The sequence below is a fragment of the Cryptotermes secundus genome, unplaced genomic scaffold, assembly GCF_002891405.2.
Source record: "Cryptotermes secundus unplaced genomic scaffold, Csec_1.0 scaffold247, whole genome shotgun sequence".
In the NCBI taxonomy this organism is placed as follows: domain Eukaryota; kingdom Metazoa; phylum Arthropoda; class Insecta; order Blattodea; family Kalotermitidae; genus Cryptotermes; species Cryptotermes secundus.
This window is the reverse complement of record NW_019740656.1, coordinates 107,320-124,564: the sequence shown is the minus strand read 5'-3', so window position 1 is coordinate 124,564 and position 17,245 is coordinate 107,320. Positions and strand designations below refer to the sequence as shown.

General features: G+C 44.2%; 1 protein-coding gene across 2 annotated transcripts in view; it reads right to left on the bottom strand.

The window, feature by feature from the left end:
• LOC111872378 (alpha-1,6-mannosyl-glycoprotein 2-beta-N-acetylglucosaminyltransferase) overlaps positions 1-17,245 on the bottom strand; it is a 149,279-nt gene that overhangs the window by 117,762 nt on the left and 14,272 nt on the right. The window contains exon 2 of one of the 2 annotated variants that reach the window (XM_023866192.2): positions 4,210-4,309. The exons of the other annotated variant lie outside the window; for it this stretch is intronic. The gene's annotated coding sequence lies outside the window, so the exon portion shown is untranslated. The remainder of the gene's footprint in view (positions 1-4,209; positions 4,310-17,245) is intronic. 2 annotated transcript variants of the gene reach the window in all.

The following is a 17,245-nucleotide window of genomic DNA, read 5'->3' as shown; positions in this document are numbered from 1 at the left end:
CAGAAGCGAAGTTATATTAAATTACGAAATACCGATGAAGGATAATGCATATATCCAGCAACATGGATAACAAAGGCCGCGCCATAGCTCAAGCGGTAGGTCGCTGGCTTCCCACAGCGGCGGCCCGGGTTCGATCCCGGGTCTGGTCAAATGGGATTTGTGGTGGACAAAGTGGAGCTAGGGCAGGTTTTCTCCGAGTACTTCGGTTTCCCCTGCAAATCTTCATTCCACCAATTGCTCCACAATCACCCTCACCTATCATCTGGGGCTGGTACAATAGGCCAGAAGTGGCCGCAGTACAAGGGACTTAGTCACATCCCACTAGCAATAAAAGAAAAACATGTGTACCGAATTCCAACAATGTTCTGTCTAATACATTATTGACGATACGTCACACGTCGTGTACACAACCTTACGAAAGAAAATTCCCCCGCGTTCAATGAGATCTAAGGTATGGAGACATTTTGTTCCACTTGTACAGTGAAACTAGACTCTAATAACTTTCTAATGACTCAATCTGAAATATGTTTTACATACACTTGATTAGTTAACTGCAAGAGGTAGTCCTTCTTGAGAAGCTAACAGTCGCTTAGCTGGTGAATAAGTAGCAAACAAAGTGTTACTAAAACAGTCACCTGAACACCTGTCTCTTGTGAGGCGAGGACTCCAGAGTCAGAACTGTGTGCTCAGGGTCACAACCGGCGGGGTTCAAACCAACAAGAACGGTTCAGCTTGATCTCCCGATTAGAGAATACAGTGACGAGACAACGTGGCGCCCTTGGTGGGGTCACAAGGGGACCGGGAGATGACTCTGCCCTCTTTCCCAGATCTCCTTCAAACAACATTGATAAGAAACAAGTATTCAGACCAGTAATAGTTAGCGCGGTGCAGTTTGGGTTTCAGATGCAATAACCGTTTCAAAACTCTGTTCATAACACTGTAAGATAAAAGGTAACGTCACCCTATGCTCCACTAAGCACAACGTCGTGAAGACGTGTGTGGGCATGGTGGTACAGTTCCATTCATTCTTAACCTCGGCACTAGATACAGTTGAGTGATCAGCTTAACACAACGGAAACCGAGTTATCCCCAAGGAAAGAGCAGACAAATGTGAATTCGATTTCCGGCAGGGGCAAGAGTTGTTTCTCCTTCACAACGTCTAGACCAGATATAAGGGCTAGTCAGCCTCCGATCCAATGGATACGGAGGCGAGATCAGAGCGTCATAAGGCAAAACAGGGTAGGTCCATTCTGTCTATGGAATGTTAATCGCAAATTCTAAAGTTCAGAGAAGACCAAATCGCCTACTCTACTTTCATACGACATGGACCGCCTAGAAAACGACGTCTCCAACAGTTCTTCTGTTGTTGGGTGTGTATACCAGCTGTTGTCTAGCAACGGTACGGGAATAAACATACTGACACACGGTGAAAGTATGCTGTAACAACAGAGAAACTGAAGGGGGCGATGTTTTCTATACAGTGCGACCGGAATTTATATAAACAGGACAACACTCAGCACAGGACGGTGGTTAGCAGTGAGTGGCAGTGAGCCGCAGTGAGCAAAAACGCGAGAATAGGAATACCTAATTACAGCGCCGCTCCCTATCAATGGCCGTCTCCGTAGTGGTTCTCTGACTTCACAGTTCCGACTTTCAAAAATCATGTCACATGACACGTATACGTTTATAGAGTACTGAAGGACCGTCTTATCTGGATTTACCATCCCGGCTTTCGGGTGTTACGGAGGATAGACACACAGTGAGCAAGGTGTTCACATAGACCTCAATTATTATTTCAAAATATTGAAGTACGGCAAAAACTCAGTCCGTACGCCACAGTAAACACATTACGTGCCTTCTACAAAGCCCAACCGATTAATGCTGTTTAGGGAAACAGTCGCTGTTTATTGTGAGAACCATATGGAACACATAAGTACCCTTAGTGGGCAGAAACCACAGTCCGTACCTCACAGGAAACACATTACGTCTCCGCTACAGAGACAAACCGGTTAATGATGTTTAGGGAAACAGTCGCTCTTTATGGTGAGAACCATACGGAACACACACATACACTCTGTGGGCAGAAAACTCAGTCCGTGCCTCACAGATTACGTCTCCGCTACAAATCCCAACCGGTTAATACTGTTAGGGAAACAGTTGCTGTTTATTGTGAGAACCATACGGAACACACAGATACACTCTGTGGGCAGAAAGATCAGCCCGTACCTCACAGGCAACATTACGTCTCCGCTACAAATCCCAACCGGTTAACACTCTTTATTGTGAGAATCAAACGATGTACATAATTACACTAGCAAGTTTCAAATATCTTAAGTAAGTGGTGAAAGAAAACATTCAGAATACACACACAATACTCTTAGTTAGTATGTCCTCCTTACAAAGTTCAGTCACTATAATGTCGGCTCAGTCAAGTCTGCTCGCCAGACACGTCTCCACGTCTACCCACGCCACGGCAGTAGCTTCACACCAACCTCCTGATCGTCATGTGACACACAGCGCCTTGTATCATGTGACGTGGGTACAACACTTCTTCACGCCTGTTCTTCAACTGTATATAGTTCAGGCGGACAAAGAATTCTCACGGGCACTGCAGATAAGAGCTGCTTGCGCGGAGGACCCGTTCCCCTCCATTTGTCTTCTTGTTCTTAATTCCTGTTGTTGCCTGTGTAGGAGCAAAGGGCTTTGACGAAGCTTCTCCAGCGACTTCTGTCCGCTTCCAACCTCTTCACCTCTCTCCATATCCTCTCTTCTCTCTGTGCCTCTTCCATGACTGATCTCATCCAGGTCTTCTTTGGTCTTCCTCCCTTCCTCGAGCCCTGTGGCTTATAATCAACAAAATCGTTCCCTCCAGTGCAGAACGAGTAATCCAGCCGTACGAGTGGGAGAGTGCGGGCTACAGAAAGGCGAGCGCAAGAAGGAAGGATAGGAGTTGTGGAACGAGCCATGGAAATTCTTCGCCCAGCCCCACAGAAGTTGGTACATTCCTAAGCGATCAGATAGTCCCTCGGGATGGAGCATGAACTGGCTTCCGCCACTCGAAAACTAGAATCGTGGGCTTGAACCCCACTGGGGGCACGAATATGTATTTGCGACCCTTCCGGGCTTGCGTGGTCCTACGTAGGTTGTGGTCGCAAAGCGGGCCCATCCCCCGTCGAAGGAATCTTGCTAAATATTTACATATTGCTTCCGAAGTTAATTACGAATTGAAACAGACGGATGTCAAAGGCCCTCAAGTAGAAGAAGACATCCAGTTACATTAACTCTCGTCCAAAACGCCTTCTTTCCATCTGTTTCTGGGGCATGGTCAGAAAGTGACGTAGATCGTTACATCTCCGTTACGGTGTGACTAGAGTCTGCTGTGAATATGCTCTGGGAACTACAGTCACCACACCGGAGTTCTTCCCTACGGTTGCCTACTCGAGGCATGACCAAGTCCTCAGGAGATCTCCAACTCTGCTGTTCTTCTTGCTGCTCTACAACTACGGGAAGTATAAAGGAGATAGGGGTGAACTTTAATGGGCACATTGAAAGTTTTTTTTCCACTCATCGGCGATGATTTCTCCCTCTTCAAGGAACATGCGGTTTTATGTCCGCGCCAGGATATTTGACCGCCATCTTGCGCCTCCGCAGTGCCCACCAAGAACACGTCAACTCTGCTAAGAACAGGCAGAGAGCAAAGCAGTGTCCCAACACAAGCAGAATGAAGGCACTTTGAAGGTACGTCAGGGAGAACACTGTGTAGTCATCTAGCAGGGTGTGTACTCGAACTGACCCGGTCTTGATTTTGGATGTGGTCAACATGTCTCTCCAGAAGTACTGCACCAAGCCGGCCTCGCGAGCAGTCCTTATCAGACGGTTAAACATACTCAGGAAACCACTGCCTTTTGGCAGAAGAAATACTTGGAAGTTCGTCCAGACTTTGCTTTCTAAAATATAAAGAAGGGCAGTGCCTTTATCGTCAACTGTTTTGTATGTGTTCAAATATTCGGCGGTTATACCCGACAAGATCGTAGCGTAGTTTCCGTGTTTCACTACTTTCTCGGCGCATTCCAAAATGTTTGCGCAGTCTTCTGCTCGATCTAGCAACACATCCAATTGTTGCTTCGGCAGATATTCCAAAAAAACTTTAAATGTTCGATACATTCCGTAACCCAGGCCCGAATTCAAAATGTCTTCCACAGTGCTCACCTGTCTCTCCAGCCCTGGGTCGACCAGGAAGCTGGCCATAAACGTCTGAAATACACTGCTCACCACGAGGGAGTACAGCACCCACGATATGAAGAAGAACCTAAGTAAAAGAGACAAAATTATTATTATTATTATTATTATTATTATTATTATAGTTCCCTGACATTATTCATTTGAGTAAAGCAGAGTAATTTGTAACATGGGGTAGGTTCCAACCTTGGCTAGGGCACAAAATAATTTTACATAGTTTTATCGTGGTTCTCATCAGTCCCTGCCGATAAATTCAGGGTTAGAACATAGAACAGCCAAAGACAGCTTCGTTCCAAACCTTTCCAATCCGTCATTCACCTGTCATCGTACCATTCGATGCTATATATTCTAGCTACTGGCATCGTCTTAAAATAACGAACGAATATAGAATCCTAACCTGAGTGGTCCAGTGTAAGGTTGCCTAGCAACAGAAACTCCCAGCATCACTGCCCACGCACTGGACAGACATCCGGACAGGTTCCTATACGCAGGGTGCTCTTCACTGTATCTTGCCGCGTATCAGGAGAGCCATAACATGATGACAGAAGCCATGATGATCACGATCATCAGCAGTAACCACACTGGCAGATGGAACACTCTGGTGATACTGCTCCAGCGAGGGTGCTGCTTTGCACGTGGCACAACCCACACGGCGTCCATCTTGTCATATGGCACAGTGAACTCCAGATCAGGCATAGTTGCGAAGACGTACGTGGTCCCGCAAACTCCAACATCTGCCCTCCCGTAGAACAGATCTCCCACCATTCCACCCCAAGTCTGATTTGGGTACACATCGCCCCAGTCGGCGACAGGAGGCGGCAAATAGCCAACTGTTGCATTGAAACTTTGTGTCACGAACTGAAGTAGCCTTATATCCAAACCTTCTGTATATGTGATGTTGTTTCTGTCCAGGGCAGCTTTCCTGTCACTGCTTACCATGACATGTGGATCTAGTGGCAAGGTGGAGACGCTAATGCTACAGCCATGAAGGTCATTTGGGATTTTTCTGGGAAATAAGGAACTGCTGTGTAGAAATTGTTGTCTCTGACCAATCCATTTGTCCAACAGAACAGCTTTGTTTAGTTTCCCGCATTTGCCTGATGGAGGCTGGTACGGAAACCAAGAATACAAGTCAAGTGTGTTTTGTTCATTGGTGGAAGGAACTAGAACTGCCACATTCAGAATGTTCCATTGTCGCAGTTCTTCTAGAATAGGCAGAACCTGATTGCTTTCTTCCAATATAACGAGAAATTTGCCTAGAGGATTCCAAGAGTTGTCGTAAGCTTTCAGCTTTTGCAGTTGCTCACTTAGTGCGCCGTGCGCCCATAGGATGTAGCTCTTGTGTTTGCCGAATGCGTAGCAAGGGTTGTCTTTCGCAGGCTCTTCCATAAATTCAGCAGAAGTTGGAGGAGGGACGGTTCTTACATTGGGTATACCTGGGCACCTTTCTTCTCCGGGGCCAGAAACAACGATCGGTCTCTTGTGAGTGCCATGAAGTTCTTTCAGTAAGTGATTCAAGACACTCAAGTTTTGTGTTGTGGTTTTGTCCAAGAATTTCTGACCAAATTTTATGAAATTGAATGTGGGATCAGTAAAATCCCCGGAAATTGGCAGGGAAATGACCAATGTTCCTTCTTCATCGAAGAACTTTTCGGTGATAGTTTTGATACACGTTACTAGATGGCTCTGCTGTTGAGTGACCTTATTTGCAATAACGTTGCTGGCCATCAGAAGAAACACAATGGCCTGAGAGGTTTCCTGTAGGGATGAAATGAAATATTATATATTTTAGATTAATACTCGATTATTTTGTGATTAATTCTCAGTTTACTTCTCTCGAATCTAACTTGTGTAGCAGCCGTTAAGAAGTAAGCAGGCAGTTCCGTCATTTGTTATACAAGATTTCCTTCTACTAACTTCCTCTGCTTTCCCCCACATCGACTGATACATCTATGAAATGAAATGAAATATTATATATTTTAGATTAATACTCGATTATTTTGTGATTAATTCTCAGTTTACTTCTCTCGAATCTAACTTGTGTAGCAGCCGTTAAGAAGTAAGCAGGCAGTTCCGTCATTTGTTATACAAGATTTCCTTCTACTAACTTCCTCTGCTTTCCCCCACATCGACTGATACATCTATGAAATGAAATAAAATATTATATATTTTAGATTAATACTCGATTATTTTGTGATTTATTCTCAGTTTACTTCTCTAGAATCTAACTTGTGTAGCAGCCGTTAAGAAGTAAGCAGGCAGTTCCGTCATTTGTTATACAAGATTTCCTTCTACTAACTTCCTCTGCTTTCCCCCACATCGACTGATACATCTATGGTAACGAGTAAAACCGTTTCCCACCAATAACACACACAAATAGTCAACAGTAAACCATCTCCTTTACATGGCACACCACTATACTACCCATACCCACATAAAATTACGGAAGAGACTTGATGCCTTGAAACGAAAAGACTTATTGCTCGTTCGTAAACTTGTACGTAAATTGCGCTCATAAAATGTGTTCCAGCTGGACAGTTCGTCACTGTGGTAACCCGAAACTGTGTAATGGCAGGGTTAAACCTCACGTTTACTAATCGTTGCCTTTGAAATCTCGTTCCTCAAAGAAATGACCTACGAAAAGGCCAGCTAAGTAACTACGTAGCTATCTTACTAGTACTGAGTTACTAACAAGATATGTAGTACAACAGAGGTTAATAACCGATTAGCCAACCTTCTAATCACGAAAATCACTAAATAATTAGTGGAAGGTTATGTATGCATGTGAGGTGGGGAACGCGGTAGCGTAGTTCGTTGAGGCTACAAGCCGGAAGGTCGCGGGATTGATTCCCGATGAGGTCACTGAATTTTTGAATTGACCTAAAGTTGGCCACTGACAACTTCACCGCCATCTGTGAGCCTATTTGTCTAGAAAATATGGGAGCCTCGACGTCTCAGAACCCCGTGGGCCTCCAAGGCCTGTTAGAGAGAGATTTTTTTATCTATGCCAGCAGCACAACAATTCGATGTCACCTCCTGTAGTCTGTTGGTGTATCAACTTCTTACCATTTCTGCCCACAGAAGCAGCAAGATGTCTGTCACTTGAGCTGCGCTCTGAGTCGCGCCTGAGATTGTTCTACGTGGTTATGATCTGTACCGTAGCGTTGCTGAGTTGTTACGGCACATTACTTGTCCCCTTGTCAGCCCGTTGACAGGTGTAGTGACAGAATTGTGAGGCAGCTGAATGTCAGGGCAGATATTCACGCTTAACCATTTGAAGCGTGACATTCTCTAAATAATATTTAAAAATTAATTCCGTATGTCACAGAAAACACCGTAAATACACATCACAAGAACAAAACCGATTAATTCTGTCGATGGAAACAGTCGCTGCTTATTGTGAGAACCATACGAAACTCACAAATACACTCTGTGGGTAGAAAACTCAGTCCATGCCTCTTAGGAAACTCATTACGTCTCCGCTACAAAGCCCAACCGGTTAATTCTGTTTAGGGAAACAGTCGCTGTTTATTGTGAGAACCGTACGGAACACACAAATACACTCTGTGGGCAGAAAACTCAGTCCGTGCCTCACAGGAAACACATTACGTCTCCGCTACAAAGTTCAACCGGTTAATGCTCTTCAGGGAAACAGTCACTGTTTACTGTGAGAACGCTGGAGAGCACCAGTCGTTTACACAATATCGTAAAGTAGCTAACACATTAAGAAATCCTTATTACACTGGGTGTTGTGGTGTAACACCGCTGTTGGGATAACATAATAACAAATTACAGCTTCTAAATTTTGGATATAAACAAAGGTATTCTAGAAGTATACCGGTAAACTTTAATTCAAACGATGTTATTAGAAGCAGAATTATAGCTGTTTATAAGACACAGTTTGAAGTGGGATGTATTATAATACTTGTTGTCTATGCGAGGGATATCAGTTACACATTAAAAAGCTTTGTGTGCTGATTGGCATGCAACCAATTCCACATTTTACCGCTCAAACTGATCACAATCGCCATTTCAATTAAGGCAGTATTACTTCCGCCACGATTATCAATGCATTTAAATAGAATTTAATAAAATTACATTCTGACGGTCAGGCTAATATATTCCTATGAACACATATTCGTTTTTGGAAACATTCGTCTGATATCCAGATGTTTTATGTGTGGAAACACATCGGATTCGTATGCATCACGCGACGATGAATATTAATTAGGAGGAATGTAGTGGTGAGAAAATTAATTAATATGCTAATTTCTATTATACGTAATTTAAGTTAAATGCATGCGGTTATTTCAACGAGTTATGTATTGCGCGAGCCGCAATATATGGACTGTCTTTAACCATTCAAAGCTCAGCGGTTAGTATATATACCACCTGCTTTAACATTAAAAGCAACTTTTCGTTATGCCCATACAGAGCATTTGAATGTTCCTTCTGACTCTCAGAACGAACAGCGATCATCCTCCCAGAGATTATTAACTGGTTCGCTGATGTAATGGTAACGAACTGTGTTCTCTGTGAGGTACGAACTGAAGATTTATATATTATGTACAGACTAACTTCATCCTGAAGCGTACGTATGAAAAAGCGAACATCAATCCAAGGGACTAATGAGACAGCTGTGTGGAACCTATTAATCAGAACTCTGTTACGGTGCCTAATAAACCGCGGGATGGAGTTTTGTAGCGACGTGAGGAGACAAGCATAGCAAGCACACGGAGATGAGTGGGAGCATGAGGACATAAGAGATAAATGAACATGGGAAAGAGACGGAAATTGAGTGACAATTAAATGAGCCGAATTAAGATAAGACGGAATTTGTGCATTTAGGCCTATTAACATACGTGATATGTGCAGAAAGAAGATACCACAATGCCACAGATAAGCAAGCAGCATTAGTCAAGCCTCATGGCAGTTGTACTGACAACTGCAGCTGGACTGGTGACATCTCCTGCTGTCTGTCCCTTTCATGCTTCGTAAGACAGTAAATCTGTAAGTGCGTCAGCAAAATTAACTTAGTAAGAAAGTTAGTCATTTATTTAATTGAGTTTGTAAGTTAGTTACCGTGTTAGGAGGTGAGAAAGGTGGTAAGTTACGCAATTATTCTTTAAGAAATATTCAATTTTTAACATGGAATGATAAATCAATATGTCAATTTTCTACTTTACTTGTATAAATAGTCCCCCTTCAAAAAAAATCCGTGTCCTTGTATGAAGGAATCGAACTGTGGAATTTCAACGCGGCCAATTTTGAATTGTCTGCTCAGAATTAAAAGAACTTTACGTTCAGCCAGCGCTGTCATAGCTTATGATTGATGAGGCGGTGTACAGCTGATACACTCGTAGTAGAAACACAGTAGACCATAAATCAATGTACACAAATATACGTCTTTAGATCTCTCTAGGTTTGAAAAGAGGTTGCTATCACTCATAAAGTCTAACGCAAGGTGTTCGCAGATTAAGAATCCCATGTCTGTAATCGAGATATTTCGTTCGTATCATGGAAGGAATTGTAAACAGGAAACTATAGGAAAGCTGAGCAAGTTGGACCCGCATTTTGGTCTACACATGCCAATCAGCGCAGGAGCAAGACCAAAAATCAGCCCTTCAATTCAAAACAAAACGGATCTCTTCGTCACAGTTAACATGAAATTTCTAGACACAGTGAATAAAATCGCCATTGGTATCGTTTATTTACGATGCAGCACAATGTCTGTATGCCTGCCAGTTAATGGTCATAATGTTGTCACGATTTTATGCAGTGACTATAGACAGGGTTTGGATTGGCAATAAGACTTATTGAACATTTAGAGGCCATAACTACAAGTAACTATAGCGCTATCGCTAATTCACGCACTCAGTCTTCTCAGTCTGCTGTGTGTTCGCCGGTTCAGCTTCTGTGCTCACGCTGCTTCTGGCCGGCGAATGTCCCACAGCTGAACTCTTGCTCCAACTGGCTAACTGCCAGACTGGCGGCCATCTCACAAAAACCTTCAACTCTTCTCTTCGCAGACAGACTCACAACTGACTCCTGCTCGGCTGGTGTTCTCGCTATATAACTCCTTGACACGGACCGCGTAGAAAACACCGTTTCTAACAGTTCCTCTATTGTTGCGGGTGGGAACCGGTTTGTTTCGCGCTCGCTACATAGTAATGGGTCTACACGCTACAATATGAACAAAAAGCGGGAGAATGATCATTTAAACTACAAAAAAATAAGGGACTGTAATATGTGCCGCCTCCAATACTGTACTGCCCCAGGCGGCCGCTTGGGTCGCCTGTGTTGCCACTCCGGTTTTGGTTCTCAAAATAAAAATGGTAAAGATATCCCTGTAACAGGCTGTGGAGGCCCATAGGGCTGTGAGACGTCGTGGCTCCCACATTATCTAGACAACCGGCTCACAGATGGCGGTGAGGCTGTCAGCCTTACGTGCCGGCTACTCGTCCTCTATCCCAGGAAGATTCCTAGTACTCATTTCTGTTAGAGGCTGAGTCGACCCTGTTGGTCATTTAATGACGCTGTCAGCGATTCGCACTGTATAGCCTCGAATGACTAAATAACGCCTAATAATTAACGGAAAGATATGGAAGGACGCGGCCATGCCCTAATTAAGGTAATGCACCAGAATTTACCTCGAGAAACAGGGGAAGAATTCGAAAAATTTCAGTCAGGATAATCTGTGCCTTGCCCGAGATTCGACAGGGCACCTCCCGAGTACAAGACAGAAGCGTTGCCTATTGACATTACTTGCTCGATACAACCTGTGAAACAAACATGTGTGTGCCCTTCCTGCATGAAGCAGTACCGCGAAGTTTCCGGTTGCTAGGAGACGGAGCGGTAGAAGCCACCCCATTCAGGCTGCACACACGTCTAAGGTGTGCTTAATATGGAGCCTGCGAAATATAACGACGCCTGACGAGTGTCAGAACCTGTTGTGTTCTTTCCTTCACGTCTCTCTACCAGAACTTTGCATGAATTTCTCTTCTCTCGAGTGCGTGTTACATTCCCCGCCCATCTCATCGTCTTTATTTGATCGCTCTAGAAGTACTTGCTGAGTACAAATTATTCCGCTCCTCATTATGCAGTTTAATATAAGTTTCTGAGGCGAAAGTGCGACATACAGAAAAGCGAATTGAAACCTTCAAAACCGGAGATGTAGTTTCTTACTCCACCCGCCCCAATGTAGTGTCTCTCACTACCAGCCCCACTTTCTTTCTCTCTCTCTAACAGAGGACAGAAGAGGACAGAACAAAGAGGTCAGAAGAGAAAGTCGGAAGTCAAAGTGAAGCCTTTAGTTTATGTGGTGTTATCATTGTTCGTAGTTATGAAGTGTTAGTTACAGAAAGATTGTGTTACAACTAACTGTAGTTCCGCCTACTGAAATAAACTGATTAATTTAATCCGGAACCCATTAATTACGGGGCACGCGGTGGCGTAGTTGGTTGAGGGGCTATGCTACAAGCCGGAAGGTCGCGGGTTCAAGTCCCGATGAGGTCATTCGATTTTTTTCAATTGACCTAATCCTTCCAACCGCACTATGGCCCTGGGGTCGACTCAGTCTCTAACAGAAATGAGTACCAGGAATTAATTAAATAATTTTCCTGCGGAGCGCTGACAACCTTACCGCCATCTTTGAGCCGATTGTCTAGATAATGTGGGACCCTCAAAAGTCTCACAACCCTATGGGCCTTCATGGCCTGGTACAGGGATAGCTTTACTTTTCACTTTACCCATTAATTACTTGTCGCGTTACCAAGACACGTGACAATATCTTTGAGATAGCGTCAGTATTGCAGTTCACAACATACAAAGGGATCTCACCGAAATAACAGCCTCCTTTCCTTTCGTCTGTCCTCGAAATGTAACGTAACCTCAAAGGTGTCTTCGACTGACATTGTGATGACGCCTCAAAACAGTTTCAAACTGCGTAATCAGAAGGCGAGGTGAAGAAGCCTGACCTCCGTGTCCTCCCTCCAAGGGCAGTCTCGTACAGCACGTGATTTATGTTTCCTTCTGTTCTGAAGGAAATTCTGCTCGGTCATTAGTCGCCTTGTGGTGAGGTCAGACATTAACGGCTCCCGGCACTTCGTTTCGCTGAAGACTCTATCGACCAGAGCGCACTTAGCGAGGCGTTTAGGCCAGAGCCATCGTACATACATACAGACGACGTGAATGGAGGTCGATCTTGTTTCAGTCAAGTAATTACCCGCTTTACATAACCCGAACATTCATTTCCATTGGGTAGATCCCAAATAGTTCTCACGACGGTGTGTAACTCTCAGAATTACTGGCGTTTCGGAAACTGTGTTCATTGTCTAGTGATTGACTGAGATTAACCCTTTCTAAGAGAACCAAGTGGGTGTCTCCCCTCTCACATGAGGACGAAAACAGATCCAGTTTTCCCGAAATGTCGTGTTCACTGGTTTCTAAAAACCTGGACGTTGGACAAAGTCCAAAAACCCAGTAATTCTGAGATTCATTACCGTGTTCACAAAAGCCCGTAACTGGGACATAAACAAAGCGAGTTGAGTCCAGTCGATATTACAGCACTCTATTTGATCAGTTTTAGCATCATATTTTCCCCTATTCTTATTCTTCTTCTTCGTTTCGTATTTATGGCTTGTTTCCCATAAGAATTAATCAGGAACTATGGATGATACAGACAGTCGGTAGGACTCCTTAGAAGGGGGATCAGCCCTGTCAAAAGTCCGCTACCTATACAGAAGAACACAAAAACACAGAACAAACGCGGGCAGGCATCCATGCCTCCAGTGGCATTCGAACGCACAATTCCAGCTCTTCAATAGGCGAAGGCATTTCATGCCTTAGACCTCGCGGCACTGTGACTGCTCGCCTAAACTAAGATTTTACACAAATGTTTCATCGCTCCTATGCATGTTACATGCTAAACCCACCTGAGCCTCTTTCGTTAGACTGGACCTAACCTTTTTGGTTAGAGATTATGAAGCTCCCCACTATGCAGTTTTTGCATTCTCCTGTCACTTTCGGTCAGTTAGGTACCATCAGCGCCCTGTTCCTAGACACCCTTTTTCTATGTTCTTCCCTTTCGGCAAAAGACCGAGTTTGGCACTCACACAAGACTACAGCAGCCGTATAGTTCTGTTTAGTTCAATCGTGACGTCTTCATGTTCTACACGCACCGTTACGCTTTCTCCTCCTATGAACACCCCCTGAAACATTTCGAAACCCGCATGAGGCCCCGCAAGTTGGAGCCGCGTCAACGTTTCCGCCTTGCTCTCGAAAGGTTCGCAGTTCGAATAGTCGTGACCTATTTTACGCTGATATCCATATCCACATCACACGGCGTCGAACGGTAGGATCAGTGATCGCATGGAAAGGATTTTCAAGGAAGTGGTCATGGCCTAATCGAGGTAGTGTCATGGAATTTGCGTGGAACGGCAGAAGGCCAAGGTTCGAACCGAGAACTTCAGGAATACAAGTTACAGCTAAACCATCCTTAGTACCTTCATTAAAACGCTGAACTAGCTAAAGAGGCCACGACGGTTTCCTCTTGAATCCTTTCACGTTCACCGCAAACGGTCCTTTCGCATAATAGCCGACATTAAATAACCGCTGTAACTAATACAACGTCGCTGAACAGTATCACATGGTTTCATAGTCTCGCTAAATAATCTACGTCCAATAAATAACTTGGGTACCAATTATCTTTCAAAGCACAGTGGTATTTATATGTACCACTCGCTCTACATTCTGCACATACATTGTATTAATGTGTTTCATGTGAGTGTCAGAATAAACAGCCCTCATTTCCTTAAATATCATCAACCGGTTCCTCTGGGAAATGTTTTCTGTGAGGTACGAACTCTGTATATATAAACTCCTGGCTTCAATCAGAACATCTTCTGACTGCCGAGAGAACCAGAGCAAGTCACTGATTCCGGACACGGTACTGACGGCTTATGTAAATTGCAATGTTCGAATGATTAATATGGGACTGTACTTGGTTCGCCCTGCGAGCTACAGGTCCAGCCATTAAAGAAGCAGAGCAATGGGCGTAGCAAACAAATGACTGTTACGAGGGCGGGCAAGGGGTGAAATGGAAACATTTTATTTGTTCCTCCGCCCTGTTTCCAATATTGCACTCTGACGGTTCGATTAGAGTGGAGAAGTAATTCCAAGAATAGTTCTGTTTCTGCTGGGGGAACTGCTAGAGCTACCGCGCCTCAAAATAAAAACCTCTCTTACAGAAACCTAATAAAAAACAAGCGTACAAAAAGCGCCTTCTTTCTCGGCTTCAAGCGGAGCTTCAAATTGACACTGGGAGTAAGAAGGGAACAAGTCGCTGCAGCTCTGCTTTACACTGAATGTCACGGTGAAGTTGGTGGCTCTCCTGGGTCGTATTCAGGAGGCTCCGGGTTCATATCTCCATCCAGAGACCGGAAATACTAAAGACTTAATTCGTTCTCTCTGCCATTATAGGCAAATTCCGGGATAGTGCCTTAAATTCGGCCACGCACGCTTCCTTTCATATTATAATTCACTATATAGTATAGATATATATCCTGGAGAACTGAGATTTCAGAAACACAAATATGGCCATGTGTACCGAAACCAAGAATGACTGTGCTGTCAAGGACCAGAAGCAAATTACTGCTTTGATCTGAGAATGTCGTCAAATCAACCGAAACTACATAAACGGAGCTGAGTCCTTCGTAAGCTAAGAGTTGCTCAGCTGGTTAAGGAATTCCCAGCATTTTGTGGAACCCGTGTTCACGAGAGTCACAGGAGGCACAAGAATCCAAACCCTCCCATTCCATTTAATATAACATTAATACTATCTTCCTATCTACGTCTAGATCTTCCTAGTTGTCTTTTTCGTTCAGCCTATGCCACCAGAATGACGTAAATATTTCTCTTATCTCCCATGCGTGCCATATGCCCTATCCATCCAGCCCTCTTTGATTTGACCATCGCATTAATGTTAGGAGAGATATCATGAAGTTCCTCACTATGTAATTTTCTCCAGTTTCCTGCTACTCTCTCTTAGGTCTAAATATTCTCCTCAGCTAAAATTAATTACAGATAAATACTCGTAAGTTTACTGACCTAATTACATTACGGGCGTATAATGTGAGGTTCTGGTGACTTGTTTAACGGTGCTATCAGTAGCTCAGACAGTGACGGGCGGCACGGAGATTAGTGAACGATGAATAGGAATGGACACGGAAGGAAGCGATCGTGGCCTAGTTTAACGTACAAAGAGAGAACACTCTGTTTAGAAAGCCTGTGACGCGCAGACTCGAACCGCGGTCTGCAATATGAAACTTATGGCGGTGAAGGCTGAAAACCTGTGATGGTTCCTACATAGAGACAGTAAGCGCCATGGTCGCTTCACACTGTTGGCAGAACTGCGGCAATACACTGTTTTTACTGTTGGCAACGTGTATGAATGATGACAGATCAATCGGTATAACCCGGGGTTCGATTCCCGTCAACGGCAAGTTTTCTCTCTACTTCACATTGTCCAGAACGGCTCTGGGGCCCACACATCCTCCTATCCAATAGGTAGTGAGGCCATTCGGCCGGGGATTGAAGCTGATGACCGGGCTACATGTATATTCCTGACGCGATTTAATGGTCGTTCATAACAACACTCAGCCATGTCCGCCCGAAACAGCACTGTCCGACAGTCACATTTTCGCCAGACGCGATACTTTCTGGCTGTTTTGCCTTCGAACAATGTTCAATTATCACAATGTTCCTGTCTGCATTAGCCCTCTACGGCGGCCATCGGAGTTAATAACAAAGCAATATCCTGCTTTGTAACATACAGGCGGAACGAGGGGTCACTCAATCTAAGTCGGACTGTACTGTTGTGGTTAATAATGCATGGCTCTATACATCCGCTCCCCCATATATCTTCCCGGCATTGTGCTTAATTAGTTAAGCACAGTGATTTTGACCTTTAACCTTTAAACTTTTACCCATTGGATAGGTCACAGAGCCGGTCTGAACGCTGCGGAATAAAAAGAAAAATATCTTGCCCCTACAAGGAATCGAACCCCCGCTGTCCATTACGATCACGAGGCAGCTTAAACGTAAGTCTGTAAGCAAATATTCCGGCTACTCTCCTCCCACAACCCGGAAAGATCGCAGGTAGCTCTAATGACCATTCGCATGTGATGGCGGTAACTATGAACATCAACATTTCGGAGAAACATATTGCCACAATCTTCAGTGTAGAAGAGAGGTTGGAATCTAATGACAGCGACATTACATGAACAATAAACAACCATATACAGGCAAATAAACAGTGACAAGCTGTGCGACTATCAACTACTGATTGGTGATTAAGGATCATGGAGTTAGTGGGTGAGTCAGTAAGTTGTAAATGTTTCAATAACCGAAGATTACTAACTTTTGGAATGTCACGCCGTGTACTCCGGTAGATCTTTCGGAGACGTTTCGTTAGCTAAACGGAGCTTTGCTTGTTGTTAGTTACCTGCTCGTGAACATGGACAAATGTCTTCCCCCGATACCTCGGTGGATTTCTACCAGACTGCACGGCGTCACAGCCCACAAGATGGTACTGTTCACAGTTACGGCTGTGGGAACTTTAAGTCCAACTATGAGTAATGGTTCTCGTTAGGTGCGCTGGCATAACTAAATGCACTAACATTTATTGTAGTAATTAATTGGTCATAACATTTAGAGCAACATTAGTAGGACTAATGGAAGCGCACCAGACAAAAGTAGGCCGTACCCAACGCGTACAGACGGGACTCAGCCCCCCCTTGCAGAATGTTGTCCTTCTTCGCAGTGACGGTAAGTCATCATAGAGACTGCTTATTGTGAGAACCATATGGAACACACAAATACACTCTGTGGGCAGAAAACTCAGTCCGTACCTCATAGGAAATTCATTACGTTTCCGCTACAAAGCCCAGCCGGTTAATGCTGTTTAGGGAAACAGTCGCTGTTTATTGTGAGAACCATACGGAATACA